Here is a 14,621-nt window from a genome sequence, read left to right on the forward strand (position 1 = left end):
ACATTTAAAAATATAACCATTTTAAAATAAATTATTTTACAATAATAATTAGTTACGAATATATTTGGTAACAAAAGAAAAATTTAACCAAAAATAGACAAAATTTACTTTATTTAATATTTATTGTTGTTTTTTTTTTCTCTTAGCATTATCGAATTAGTTATTGGTGCTTCTTCTCTTGCTTATTTTATGTTGTGCTTAATTATTGCCAATTTTGAATATGACCTAATTAATGCTTGATGGAAGGAAAAACGATTCCACACAAAACTCACCGGTAAGTGTACCGAGTCGCATTAAGTAGTAATAACTCACAAGAGTGAGGTCGATCCCACAGGGATTGATGGATTGAGCAATTTTAGTTAGGTGATGAATTTAGTTAAGCGAATATTTGATGATTTGAGTGATTTTGATTAACAGAAGCTAAATTGCAAGAAAGTAAAAGTGCAGAAGGTAAATTGAGCAGAAAAGTAAAGTGCAGAAGAGGTAAATTGCAGTAACTTAAAGTGCAAGAAAGTAAAAGAGCTGAAACTTAGATTGTAAGAAAAGTAAATTGCAGAAACTTAAAGTGCAAGAAATATAAATTGCTGAATCTAAATTGCTAAGAAATGTAAATTGCTTGAAGAGTAAAAGGATTTAGGTATTGGGACTCAAAATTTAACTAAAAAATGAAAGTTAAAGTAAATCAGAGAGCTTTGAGATGCAGGAATTCAGATCTGGATCTCAGTAGCAAGAACAGAAATGGAAGATTGCTTCAAGAAACAAAACAGCAAGAAAACTTAAATCAATTATGAAATTCTAAAAGAGAAATTGAAGATCGAAGGAGAGCAATTAGATCAAAAAGCATATCTAGATCTCAATTACTCCCTTGATCAAGCAGAAAAGAAATTGCAGAAGAAAATGAAGTTGAAAACAGAAGAGAAAATTTAGATCCAATTCTTAGAACAATTGAGAAGAAAAGTGAAGGATGATTCTCAGATCAGGAATCAATGGAGCTCTTCAATCTCAATTCAAAATTCAAGAACAGACAATAGAAATTGCAGAAGAAATAAAAATGCAGAAAGAAAACTACATCCAATTCCCAAATCCCAATTTCAGAACAAATGAAAATTAAAAGTGAGAAAACTAAAATGAGCTAAAGGTCCTTTTACAAATCAAGCTTAATCCTATTTATACACTTTCTATTTTGGTCTTCAAAGTTTGGAGTGGGCCTTTTGGTTTTTGGATTTGAAGAGAGATGGGTCCGGTTGGCTTTGGTTCAAGTTGGGTTGGAGGCATGGGTCAGCTCCCAGGGGAGTGCTCCGTTTAGTTTTGTGAACGTTGCGTTCACTTAGCCTTGTTTGCAATTGCCTCCCTAGCTTAGCTTAGCGTTCACTCTTTGAACGCTACGTTCAAATTGTGAATGCTACACTTGATGAGTCTTCCTCCCAGGGCTTGAATCCACGAAAACGTTGGCAAAAAAGAGCGCTACGCTCGAATTTTTGAGCGCTATCCCTCCTTGTCTTGATGCGCGCTCAGCCTTGCTTGGTGCCCCCCTCTTCGAGCGCTACGTTGCATCCTTTTAGTGCTGGCTTGTGTTTGCTTTGATGCGCCTAGCCCTCTTTGATTCCAAGCTAGAGAAAGGTGAGGATAGGCAACGTAGCGTTCGAATTCTTGAATGCTACCCTTGAGGATTGTTGTGATGCGCCTTGCTTTCTCACCAAGAGTCACGAAAAAGGGAAGGAAAGACAATGTAGCGTTCTCTTCTTTAAACGCTATGCCTTGATGATTGTTGCATGAGTTTGGTTCCTTGGCTTGACAAGTCACGAGAAAGGGAGGAATAGTGAACATGGCGTTCACTCTTTAGAACGCTACCTTTGCTCCCTTGGTTGAGTGCAACGCTTTAATGTCATGGGCCACGCTTTTAAAAGCGTGGCCTAAGATCCAAAGCGTGCTCCAAACTCTTCTTTTCTTTTTTTCATCATTTCTTTATCTACAAGCAACCAAACAACTAATCAAAGTCCCAACAAAATCACTAGATCTTTGCATCATTTATAAAATCCATTAATTCTAGCTTAAAACCTATGATTTTTTGTAAAATAGATGATGTTTGATTGATTCAAGAAAATCATGAAAATCCACTCCAATTACTTACTTATGGTGCAAGAAAGTGCATAAAACCTAATGAAACTAATGAAAAATGCTTGTAAAACTAGTATAAGATGACTTGTCATCACAACACCAAACTTAAACCTTGCTTGTCCCCAAGCAAGCACTAAACATGAGAAGAAATGAAATGAAACAGAGAAGCATATGTGTCCTTATTTAGCAGATAATAGAATTTGAACTATGGGGTTTTATGCAGACAAAACTGCAGCTCACTTATTCTTTGCTGATAGACAAGAAATGTTTTTTTGAGGATTCACTAGAGTTGCTGTCATAATGCCTTGCTTTTTTGATTGATCCCTTTTTGGTTTTTCCTTCTTTCTTTTGCTTAGCAAGCTTATTTCTCAATGATAACTCAGTGTCAAGTGTTGCAGCAGCCTTTTGGCTCAATTTTGCTCAACACTTCTTCACTACAGACACTTGGCTCACAAATCCTTTTAGGAACATTGATGCCCAGCACCTCTTTGGGTTATTAAATGCTTTGTAACTAGGTTGCTCTTGATAATGGACTTTCGATTGGTAATCCCGGATTAGTTAATCCAAGTTACCAAGTTTTAAAAGACTCCTCAGAACCTAATTGTCCAAGCATATCCTAGTACAAAAAGCACCACAGGTATATGTCCTAAGGTCCAAGCTATTGGTGTCTAGCCTTATTGTTTGTTTCTTTGCCAATTCTTGGCTTTTCTTTTCTTTTTCTTTTCTTTTTCTTTCTTACTTGGCTTCATTTTCCAAGGAATTTCATTAATAAAAGGTTTTATGACAGCAAACAAGTTCATACTACAAAGAACACTCTATTATGCAGCTTTTATTATTGAGCTTATCATCTTAATCAAGCAATTACCACCACAACTTCATTCTAATTCCTACCACATTGAACAATCACTTTCTATTTCAAATATTTTTCTCTTATTGATGCAAAAGGGAAACAAAACAGAATTCAAGATAGATGAGTGATAACAAGCATAATGCAAATCCTAACAAGAAAACTACTAAAGATATGAAAGTGCAGAATATAAAATATTTGGAGGCACATATTGACCATAACTTGAGCTACAGAGGTCCAAATGATGCGGTTTCAGTTGGGTTGGAAAGCTAACATCCGGGGCTTCGAAACAATATAAGATTTGCCATAGTTGCATCGCGCATAGAGGCGCGCACGCGCATGGTACGCGGACGCACCGTTGGTGGCATATGACTCACTTAATGCAACACGTGGCCAGCGATTTTAGAAGCCTTGTGGGCCCAATCCAACTCATTTCTTATGCTATTTAAGCCAATGATTGAAGAGGAATTGATATACTTTAATCATTAGTCATAGTTTAGTTTTAGAAGTAGTTAGAGTTAGAGAGAGAAGCTCTCTCGGTTAATTTTAGGGGTTTGTTTTAGTGACAAACAACTTTTTGTATGAAAGGATTATTGCTTGGTTTAGAAACTATACTTTACAACGAGATTTCATTAGTGAATTTCTAAACTGTCAAAAATCCAATCATCAAAACGGCGCCGTTGCCGGGGACTTGCAATGGTGTTGTGTTATTGGTTATTGTATCTATGTGAATAGTGTGAATATCTCGCTTTTTTCTTTATTTGCTAGTTTTTGTTAGTTTTATTTTGCTTTTTCACTATGAATTCTCACCTTGGCTATGAGTTTGGTTCTAATTGTGTTGTAGGAAATATGAACTTCAATGATGACACTCATGGATGGAACCGACAAAGATGGGAGGAGCCTCAAGGAATTTATCACTCCTATTGGCAACAACCTCCGGATACTTATAGGTATAATTACCATCCTAATACATGTCAATTCAATGGCTATGGTGACTCCTTTTGTGATGATCAAGCACCACCACCATATGCTTATGATTCTTATCCTCAACATGAACCTCAACCATACTCACAAGCCTTCCAAACACCATCTTATGATCCATATCCATCATATAACCAATCATCCATACCATATTTTTATGGCCATTATGAGCAAGAACCTCAAGAATCACCACAACCATATCAAGATTACTCCCAAGAACCACCTCAATACTCACCATCTCCATACCTTTACCAAGAAGAATCACCTTCCTACTATGAACCCTCTCTCCAAAATGATGAACCTTCCTACCCATCCCAAGCCCCAATAGATGATCCTCTCACTTTGTTACTTCAAGGACAAGAAGCTATGAAGCAGGATACACTTGAGTTTGTAACCAATTTGACTAAGGTGGTGCACACTTTAGCCCACCAATGTTTGAATACTCAAGGTGCTTCCATAGTCACATGTGGAACCGCAAAAGAAGAGCAAAGCATGAAGGAGAGATTGGAAACTCCGGTGGGGGATGGGAAATGCCATTTTGTATTGGAGCAACTAGAGGAAGCTATAATCATTGAAGAAAAGGAAGACGTGGTTGAAGATTTAGGAGATGTTAAAAGTCCAAGGGAATGTAGCACCATGGAGCACTCTTCCAAGAAGCTTGATATTGATGTTGAAGAGGGTGCGCAACCTCTAAGGCATACCGTCGTTGGAGACTTGGAAGAGGTTTATCCAGAGATGGATTCAATCATGGATGAATTTCTCTCTACAATGGAATCCTCTCCCATTGGACATGGAGTTGAAATTATAGAAGAGTGTGCACAACCTCCCATACCCTTGATGAGCAATGAGAAAGAGAGTGAATCGAAAGAGAGCTACCAAGAGGAAAACGTTGGCATGGTGTATATTGAAATTGAAGAATATGAAGAGGTTGACCAAGAAATGGATTTATTCATCAATGAATTTCTATCCAAAATTGAACCACCTCCCATTAGGCAAGAAATCAAAGTTCTTGAAGACAACACCAAGCTATGTGATAAAAGGGGAAAGGTTGAAATCAAGGAAGCTCGCAAAGAGGTGGAAATACACAAAGAAGAGCACAAGAAAGTAGACCTTGCATTATCTAAGTGTGGGGAGGTCTCCCTTCCCGAGTCACCATCCAACACAACATTCAAGTGGGTAAAATTCTTATCCATAAGCTCAAACTAAAAGTGCTAGGTGGGAGACACCCCACCATGGTAACCTCTTTCCATTCTCTTTTGGTTTTGTATAATAAGTGATTTGAGTTGCCATTGTAGGTAGATTTTCATTTCATATTGATTTGTTTGTAAAGATTGGTTGTTAGTACGTTGTATTCATTAGTAGTAGATGAATAAATCCTAAAATCAAATTGCATTTTTGTGAATTGTTTGATATTTGATTGAATAAAGAAGAGTTTTGGACATTATAGGGAGCTCTTGGGCATTCTTTCTGCTTTTTGGGCAAAAAAAAAAAACGGCCATCGGCGCGCTAGCACGCTGTGCGCGCGCGTGCACATTGCACTTCCGCAACTTCTGGTACAAAAACCAGAGAGTTGTGCGCGCGTTGTGCCAGCATTGTGCTGGGAGCACAAGCTCATCCACGCGTAAGCGCGCGCGGATCGTCCCTGCTGCATCCACGCGTGAGCGCGCTATGCGCGCGCGCAGATTTGCACCCTGCTTTTCTCCTTCCTCCTTTCTCCTTCTTTCCTCTTCTCTTCTTCTTTCTTTCTCATTTTTTAGTGAGTGTGAGTGTCATCCAAGAGTGGGAAAACTTTGGGACATTGGTTGGGATAAAAGGGTGTTTGTGTTTTGTATTTTTATATTGGGGAATTGGTACATACTCATGTATTGTATAGATGTATAGACCTTATGCATTGATGTTCTTGTGTATAGTTTGAAAGAAAAAGAAAAAAAATGAAAAGAAAAAGAAATAAAAGTGAAAAATAAAAAAAAGAAAAGAAAAGAAAAAAATGTATATAGAAAAAGAAAGAAAAAAAGAAGAGCAATAAAGGGGACAAAATGTCCCAAAGTGAAGCTCAGTAAGAATCAATGCATAAGTGTTGTGAAATGAAAAGAAAATGCATGAGTATGTGAAAAAGTGAGGAATGGGTAGTTAGATTAGTACTTAATTGTATAGGTCATTATATAGGTTAGGTGAAAAAGTTTAAGTTAATCAAAGATTCAAATCCTAAGTCCACTAGCCATATATGATCCTACCTTGACCCTAACCCCATTACAACCTAAAGAAAAGACCTCATGATACATGTATGCATGCATTGAATAATTGTTGATTGTTAGAAGAAAAACAAATCTTGGAAAGCATGATTAGGGGAGAATTGAGAGAATCAACCCCAAACACCGAGCGACTAGAGTGCAAACACTTCCGGTGAGGGTTCGATGCTCAATTCCTTGATTCCCGGCTTTCATGAGCGTTCTTCTCGCAAGTCTACTTGAACTTCATTTTGATATTCGAATTGGTAGGATTCATGAATCGTTATATGATCTTGGCCCTACTTGTGCACGTATGACTTGGAGGATTGATTTATTTTTAACCAAGTAGGTAAAACCATTTTGCATTTAGTTGCATATAGTTTAGGTTGCATATAGTTCATTTACATGGAATAAATGTTGATACCCTTTGTTTCTCTCTTGGCTTAAGCATGAGGACATGCTTGGATTAAGTGTGGGGAGGTTGATAAATCCCATTTGTAGGGTTTATCTTGTATTGATTTTTGGGGATTTTATCAACTTTTACCCACATTTATTCAATGAAATAGCATGGTTTTATAACTTCTCCCTTAATTGTGCTTAAGAGTGAAAACATGTTTTTTAGGACTTAAAATAGCTAAATTTAATTCACCTTGATTCTATTAGATGCCTTGATATGTTTGTTAAGTGATTTCAGATTTAGGAGGCAAAGATTGGATTAAGGGAATGAAGAAAAAGCATGTAAAGTTTGAGAACTCATGAAGAAATGATGGAACCAAAAAGCTGTCAAGCCTGACCTCTTTGCACTTAATTGACCATAACTTGAGCTACAGAGGTCCAAATGATGCGGTTTCAGTTGGGTTGGAAAGCTAACATCTGGGGCTTCGAAACGATATAAGCCAACTCATTTCTGATGCTATTTAAGCCAATGATTGAAGAGGAATCGATATACTTTAATCATTAGTCATAGTTTAGTTTTAGAAGTAGTTAGAGTTAGAGAGAGAAGCTCTCTCTTCTCTCTAGAATTAAGATTAGATTTAGTTCTTAGATCTAGGTTTTAATCTTTGCTTTCTTCCACTTCTATCTCTCAATTCTTTGTTGCTACATTCATCTTCTTCTATTCTTTTGTTATAATTTCCTTTATGTTGTTCTTATATTTTGTTGTAGATCTAGTATTGTTCCTTCTACATTCTTCCAATTCAATAAGAGGTAATTCATAATAATTGTTCTTCTTTGCTTTTCTATTGTTGATCTCTTGCTTTTGTAGTTGTAGATTTCTTTAATTCTTGCAATTAATAATGTTTACTTCTATTACACTCTATGTGTTTGTTGAAATGCCTCTTCTAGATATAGTGTAGATTTTGTTCCTCTTGACCTAGGTAGAGTAATTAGTGACACTTGAGTTATCTAATCCCTTTGTTGATTGATAATTGGAGAGATTGCTAATTGGTTTGGAGTGCACTAAAGCTAGTCTTTCCTTGGGAGTTGGCTAGGACTTGTGGCTCAAGTCAATTCATCCACTTGACTTTCCTTTAATTAGTAAGGGTTAACTAAGTGGTAGCAATGAACAATTCTCATCACAATTGAGAAGGATAACTAGGATAGGACTTCTAATTTTCATACCAAACCAAGAGCCTTTTATAGTTGTTAGTTTATTTTCATTGCCATTTACTTTTCATGCTTCTTATCCAAAACCCCAAAATAACTCATAACCAATAACAAGACACTTTATTGTAATTCTTAGGGAGAACGACCCGAGGTTTGAATACTTCGGTTATTAATTTTAGGGGTTTGTTTTAGTGACAAACTGTATGAAAGGATTATTGCTTGGTTTAGAAACTATACTTTACAACGAGATTTCATTAGTGAATTTCTAAACCGTCAAAAATTCAATCATCACTGCCTTTCCAAATTCCTCATTGAAGCTTCATAGTTCTTACTGGTTAGCTCTTGATGTTTCATCATCTTTTCCATCAGTATCTCCAAGTTGGAGATCCTTTGAGATTCTTGGGGTGGTTGTGGTTGATTATGGGATGTTGAGGATGGATGATAGTTATTTTGGGTATTGGATGGGTTGTTAGGTGGATAGTAGTTGGATTGAGGTTGATTGTTTTGTGATTTTCTGTATTGGTTTTGGTTAGTGTTTTGATGGTTTTGATGGTTTGTGTTTCTGGAGTTGTTTTGGTTTGAGTTTCTCTACCAAGGCTGCTGGTTTTGATTGTGATTGTCTCCCCACCTCAAATTGGGGTGGTTTCTTCAGGATGAGTTGTAGGTTTCACCATGGAATTTATTTTGATTAACTCCTTGGTTGTGCATATAATTGACTTGCTCTTACTGCTGCTGCTCTTTATAGAGTTCCTCATTTTGCCGCCATAATGGTTGATTGGGAGTATTCACTGCTGCAATTTGAAGTCCATCAATCCTCTTGGCCATCATCTCCATCTGTTGTTGAATATGTTGATGCATTACCTTGTTTTGAGCTAAGATGGTATCCACACCTTCCAACTCCAATACACCCTTCCTTTGAGCTGGTTGGCGTTGTCTTTGGTGACCATAGAAGTATTGGTTGTTTCTTACAGTGTCAATGAGGTTCTGAGCCTCCTCAGTTGTCTTCATGAGTTGTAATGAACCTCCTGCTGAGTAGTCAAGTGCCTCTTGAGCTCTCAATGTCAATCCTTCATAGAAGTTTTGAAGTTTATCCCATTCATTGAACATCTCTGGTGGGCACTTCCTGAGTAGAGTTTGTATCTTTTCCAGACATCATATAATGACTCTCCATCCATCTGAGTGAATGTTTGGACCTCTATTTTGAGTCTGATGATCCTTTGTGGAGGATAGAACTTGGCTAGGAACTTGTTCACTAGATCCTCCCAATTGTTAATGCTTTCTCTTGGAAATGCCTCTAACCATTGAGCAGCTTTGTCTCTCAGGGAAAATGGAAACAGCAACAACTTGTAAATGTCAGGATGCACACCATTGGTTTTCACTGTGCTACATATCCTCAGAAAGGTAGATAGATGCTGGTTTGGATCCTCCAAAGGGCCTCCTCCATAAGAACAGTTATTTTGCACCAATGTGATGAGTTGAGGCTTCAATTCAAAGTTGTTTGTATTGACATTTGGAATGAGGATGCTACTCCCACAATGCCTTGGATTAGAAAAAGTATAGGAGGCTAGAACCCTCCTTTGAGGCTGGTCATTGTTAGCCACTCCCTCTTGTGGATTTGGGGCATTCACCTCCATCTCTTAAATCTCTTCCTCTGATTCCTCTTCACCAATGACTCCCTTTCCTCTAGCATTTCTTCTTATTCTTCGAAGAGTTCTCTCATCAATGTCACCAGAGGTGGAGACCTCTCTCCTTACTTCTGTCATACATACAACACCAGAAACAACAAACAATCCACTCTATTGCTAGAATTATGTTAAGGTTAGCTTAAGCAAAAATTCAAACAGTTAGTGTGCTTAGTAAAAATAAAAAGAAAATGCTTAATCTAGACTATCACCTTACTCAATCATTGTCAATCTAAATCAATCCCCGGCAACAGAGACAAAAACTTGATGGGTGGGAAAACGATTCCACACAAAACTCACCGGCAAGTGTACCGGGTCGCATCAAGTAGTAATAACTCACAAGAGTGAGGTCGATCCCACAGGGATTGATGGATTGAGAAATTTTAGTTAGGTGATGAATTTAGTTAAGCGAATTTTGATGATTTGAGTGATTTTGATTAACAGAAGCTAAATTGCAAGAAAGTAAAAGTGCAGAAGGTAAATTGAACAGAAAAGTAAAGTGCAGAAGAGGCAAATTGCAGTAACTTAAAGTGCAAGAAAGTAAAAGAGCTGAAACTTAGATTGCAAGAAAAGTAAATTGCAGAAACTTAAAGTGCAAGAAATATAAATTGCTGAATCTAAATTGTTGAGAAATGTAAATTGCTTGAAGAGTAAAAATATTTGGGTATTGGGATTCAAAATTTAACTAAAAAATGCAAGTTAAAGTAAATCAGAGAGCTATGAGATGCAGGAATTCAGATTTAGATCTCAGTAGCAAGAACAAAAATGGAAGATTGCTTCAAGAAACAAAATAGCAAGAAAACTTAAATCAATTATGAAATTCTAAAAGAGAAATTGAAGATCAAAGGAGAGCAATGAGATCAAAAAGCAGATCTAGATCTCAATTACTCCCTTGATCAAGTAGAAAAGAAATTGCAGAAGAAAATGAAGTTGAAAACAGAAGAGAAAATTTAGATCCAATTCTTAGAACAATTGAGAAGAAAAGTGAAGGATGATTCTCAGATCAGGAATCAATGGAGCTCTTCAATCTCAATTTAAAATCCAAGAACAGACAATAGAAATTGCAGAAGAAATAAAAATGCAGAAAGAAAACTAGATCCAATTCCCAAATCCCAATTTCAAAACAAATGAAAATTAAAAGTGAGAAAACTAAAATGAGCTAAAGGTCCTTTAACAAATCAAACTTAATCCTATTTATACACTTTCTATTTTGGTCTTCAAAGTTTAGAGTGGGCCCTTTGGTTTTTGGATTTGAAGAGAGATGGGTCCGGTTGGCTTTGGTTCAAGTTGGGTTGGAGGCATGGGTCAGCTCCCAGGGGAGTACTCCGTTTAGTTTTGTGAACGTTGCGTTCACTTAGCCTTGTTTACAATTGGCCTCCCTAGCTTAGCCTAGCATTCACTCTTTGAACGCTACGTTCAAATTGTGAACGCTACACTTGATGAGTCTTCCTCCCAGGGCTTGAATCCACAAAAACGTTGGCAAAAGGGAGCGCTACGCTTGAATTTTTTAGCGCTACCCCTCCTTGTCTTGATGCGCGCTTAGCCTTGCTTGGTTCCCCCCTCTTCGAGCGCTACGTTGCATCCTTTTAGCGCTGGCTTGTGTTTGCTTTGATGCGCCTAGCCCTCTTTGATTCCAAGCTCGAGAAAGGTGAGGATAAGCAACGTAGCGTTCGAATTCTTGAACGCTACCCTTGAGGATTGTTGTGATGCGCCTTGCTTTCTCACCAAGAGTCACGAAAAAGGAAAGGAAAGGCAACGTAGCATTCTCTTCTTTGAACGCTATGCCTTGATGATTGTTGCATGAGTTTGGTTCCTTGGCTTGACAAGTCACGAGAAAGGGAGGAATAGTGAATGTGGCGTTCACTCTTTAGAACGCTACCTTTGCTCCCTTGGTTGAGTGCAACGCTTTAATGTCATGGGCCACGTTTTTAAAAGCGTGGCCTAAGGTCCAAAGCGTGCTCCAAACTCTTCTTTCCTTTTTTCATCATTTCTTCACCTACAAGTAACTAAACAACTAATCAAAGTTCCACCAAAATCACTAGATCTTTGCATCATTTATAAAATCTATTAATTCTAGCTTAAAACCTATGATTTTGTGTAAAATAGATTATGTTTGATTGATTCAAGAAAATCATGAAAATCCACTCCAATTATTTACTTATGGTGCAAGAAAGTGCATAAAACCTAATGAAACTAATGAAAAATGCTTGTAAAAAACTAGCATAAGATGACTTGTCATCAATGCTTAATACATAGCCAATCATATTAATTAATTAATTAATTAATTAGCCAAATATAGATTGTGGAAGCAAATGGATAATGAAAAGTGATGATTATTATGTGAATCGTCCATCAAGAAACACACCACCTCCCCCAAAAGTAAATCCGCCACCAAAACCAGAATTTGGGGGAGTTTCATCACCACCACCACCCAACAACAACAATAATGATGTCATTCTGGTTTTCATTCCAAATCATAACACTGCCTCAGCTTGATTTACAAATGTTTATAATATATAATTAATAATATAGTGCTTCTTTCTTGGATCTGGATGATTAATTACTCAATAGATGTATTGGTGTGATTGTATGTGTTGTGTGCCTTGTTTACTAACAATTAGAAAAGAATTATCTGCTTTTAGTGATTGTGTTTGTAACCTATAATTTGATTAGTGTGAGACATGAAAACTTTGTATAATATACCTAAATTATCTGTTTTTAGGAGGTTGATTAATTAAACATAAGGCATTCTGTATGTTAGATTACCAAATAATTTTAGCAACGGATTTTGTCCTCCAAAATTACTCGAAAATTTTTAGAGTTTAGGGTTTAGAATAAAATTTTATAATAACAAGACTTGTTGAAGTTATTATTATGCAGCTACGTTCTGCTGGGAAATTATTCGTATTGAGTTGTGTATGAATGTAAGTTATTCAAATATAGAGCGCAACCATGCAATATTATATATTTGTAAATAATTTTTTAAAAATTGAAAATGATACATAATATAATTCTTTATAATTAGTAAGATCGACCAAATACAATACAACCAACCAAGTACATTAAGGTTCAGTAGCTTAAATAATAAATATCTATATTAAGAGTAGTTTATAAATAAGTTATTTTGTATTTGGATTTTTAGTTCTAGAAGTGCTTATTTTAAAAGAAATGTAATAAAAAAAATTTATTGAGAGAAATATTTTTTTTTTTTTACTTTTCTATAAGCTCTTAAATAGTTTCTTAAAAAGCTACAATTTAGTTTTAAAAATTATATTAGACATTAATACTACTATTTTTTATGAGCCAAAAACTCAAAAATTATTTTTAAAACTTTCCAAACATCCTAATTCTAATTTTAATCAAAACTAATTTTACAAAATATTTATTTGTAAACGTTAATTCAGACGCATACTAAAGATCTATCTGCATCTTGAAATCCTAGCTAGCTAAGCTAGAATTACATACTTATAATTAAAAACAACTAGATTATCATTTTATTACTGAACCCGTTGACTAGTTATAAAAGAGAAATAATATATAAACACTTAATTATGAATATTCATGATAATATTGCTTAATAATTAAGCTGAGGCAGTGTTATGACTTATGACATGATGATGAAACTCCTGGTCCTTTTGGTGGGTTAGGATTTAGGGCAGGAGGGGGATGAAATGGTGATGGAGGCAACATTTTTTCCAGCGCAGGCTCTATGTTCATCTTCATTAATCAATTCTCCCATTTCTCTGCTTCGCATATAAAAAACATAATAATTATTTTTAATATATNNNTTCATTCTTACTTCATTTTTATTTAATAATCATATTAGTATACCTATATATATATTAATAACCCAAGATTCTAGACTTTTTTGAAATGTGAAAGAAATGGTCTGACAGAATCAGCTGTAAAAACAGATTCTCTGCATACTATGTTTGTGCTTTACTGCCTGACTTGACTCCTTCTTTCCGCCCTCTTTGCCGCTCCATCTGGTGGTATACTAGAATCGATTAAACATGACTCCTAGCTCCAAAACAAAACTCCAGTGAGTAGAAAGAAGCTTTCCGTTTATGTCCAGTTGCTGATATCATGAACGAAGTTGGGCATCATCCCAGATCTGCCCTCGATCTGCATTTTGGGAGCAGAGCATGCAAAATGAAGCAATGAATCTTAAGAGAAGGCGATCCTTCTCAATACCTTACCGGGCCCGCCTCTTCTTGAACTGGCTGGGTTACCTCTGTTCCCCTTGCCCATAAAATAGGTTAATTTGATCACTAAGTATATATATATATATTAATTTTTTGGCTTTATTTCAAGTGTTGTGCACTCTAAATATATACATATACGTAGATATAGGGGTGTGCATGGTCCGACCCGGCTCGAAGACCCGGTCCGGCCCCAAATACTTTAGGGGCTATTTTGGTGTGATTTCATCGGGTCTAGGGCCGGATAAGGGTATCAAAAATAGACCCGGTTATTATTTCGGGTCGGGTCCAGGCTATGTCTTGGGCCACCCGAAGTCGGCCCGGTGGCCCGATCATCATACACAATTAATATTTTGTGTTATTAGTGATGGATGATGGCTATTCTTACGTGGAATTTAAGTATTGTAAACCTTAATATTTTGTGTTATTAGTTATTATAAGACTATAAGTTAATATTTTATGTTTAAAATGCATAAGATTTTAAACTAATGCATAATATTGTGTTATTTATATTGATTTAAATATTTGGTGTTATTAGACAATATTAGTATTGATTATGGTTATGCTTTAATTTTAGAGAATAGTTGGTTCTTGTTATATTTTTCTAAGTGAATTTTACCATGTCAAATAGTGGTTGACTGGTTGGAGTCTTGGAAATTTGGATATTTTCACATGCTAGCTTATAAGAAGGTATCAAGATAATGTAATGTTAACGGCCCAGTTTTCACCCGGTTTTTACCCGATATAATTGTGGCCCGAAAGTGTACAGGTTTCATCGGATCTAGGACCGGATTTGAGTCTAATAAATAGGCCCGGTATATATTTCGAGTCGGCTAGATCACATCAAACCCAAATTCACCTGATCCATGCACACCCCCTACGTAGATATAGAAAAGTTTTCACATGTTCCATTTACTTTAATGGAACCGCGGTATACCATGTACGGTCCGATTCAATG

This window comes from Arachis ipaensis, chromosome B09 (assembly GCF_000816755.2).
Source record: "Arachis ipaensis cultivar K30076 chromosome B09, Araip1.1, whole genome shotgun sequence".
NCBI lineage: Eukaryota > Viridiplantae > Streptophyta > Magnoliopsida > Fabales > Fabaceae > Arachis > Arachis ipaensis.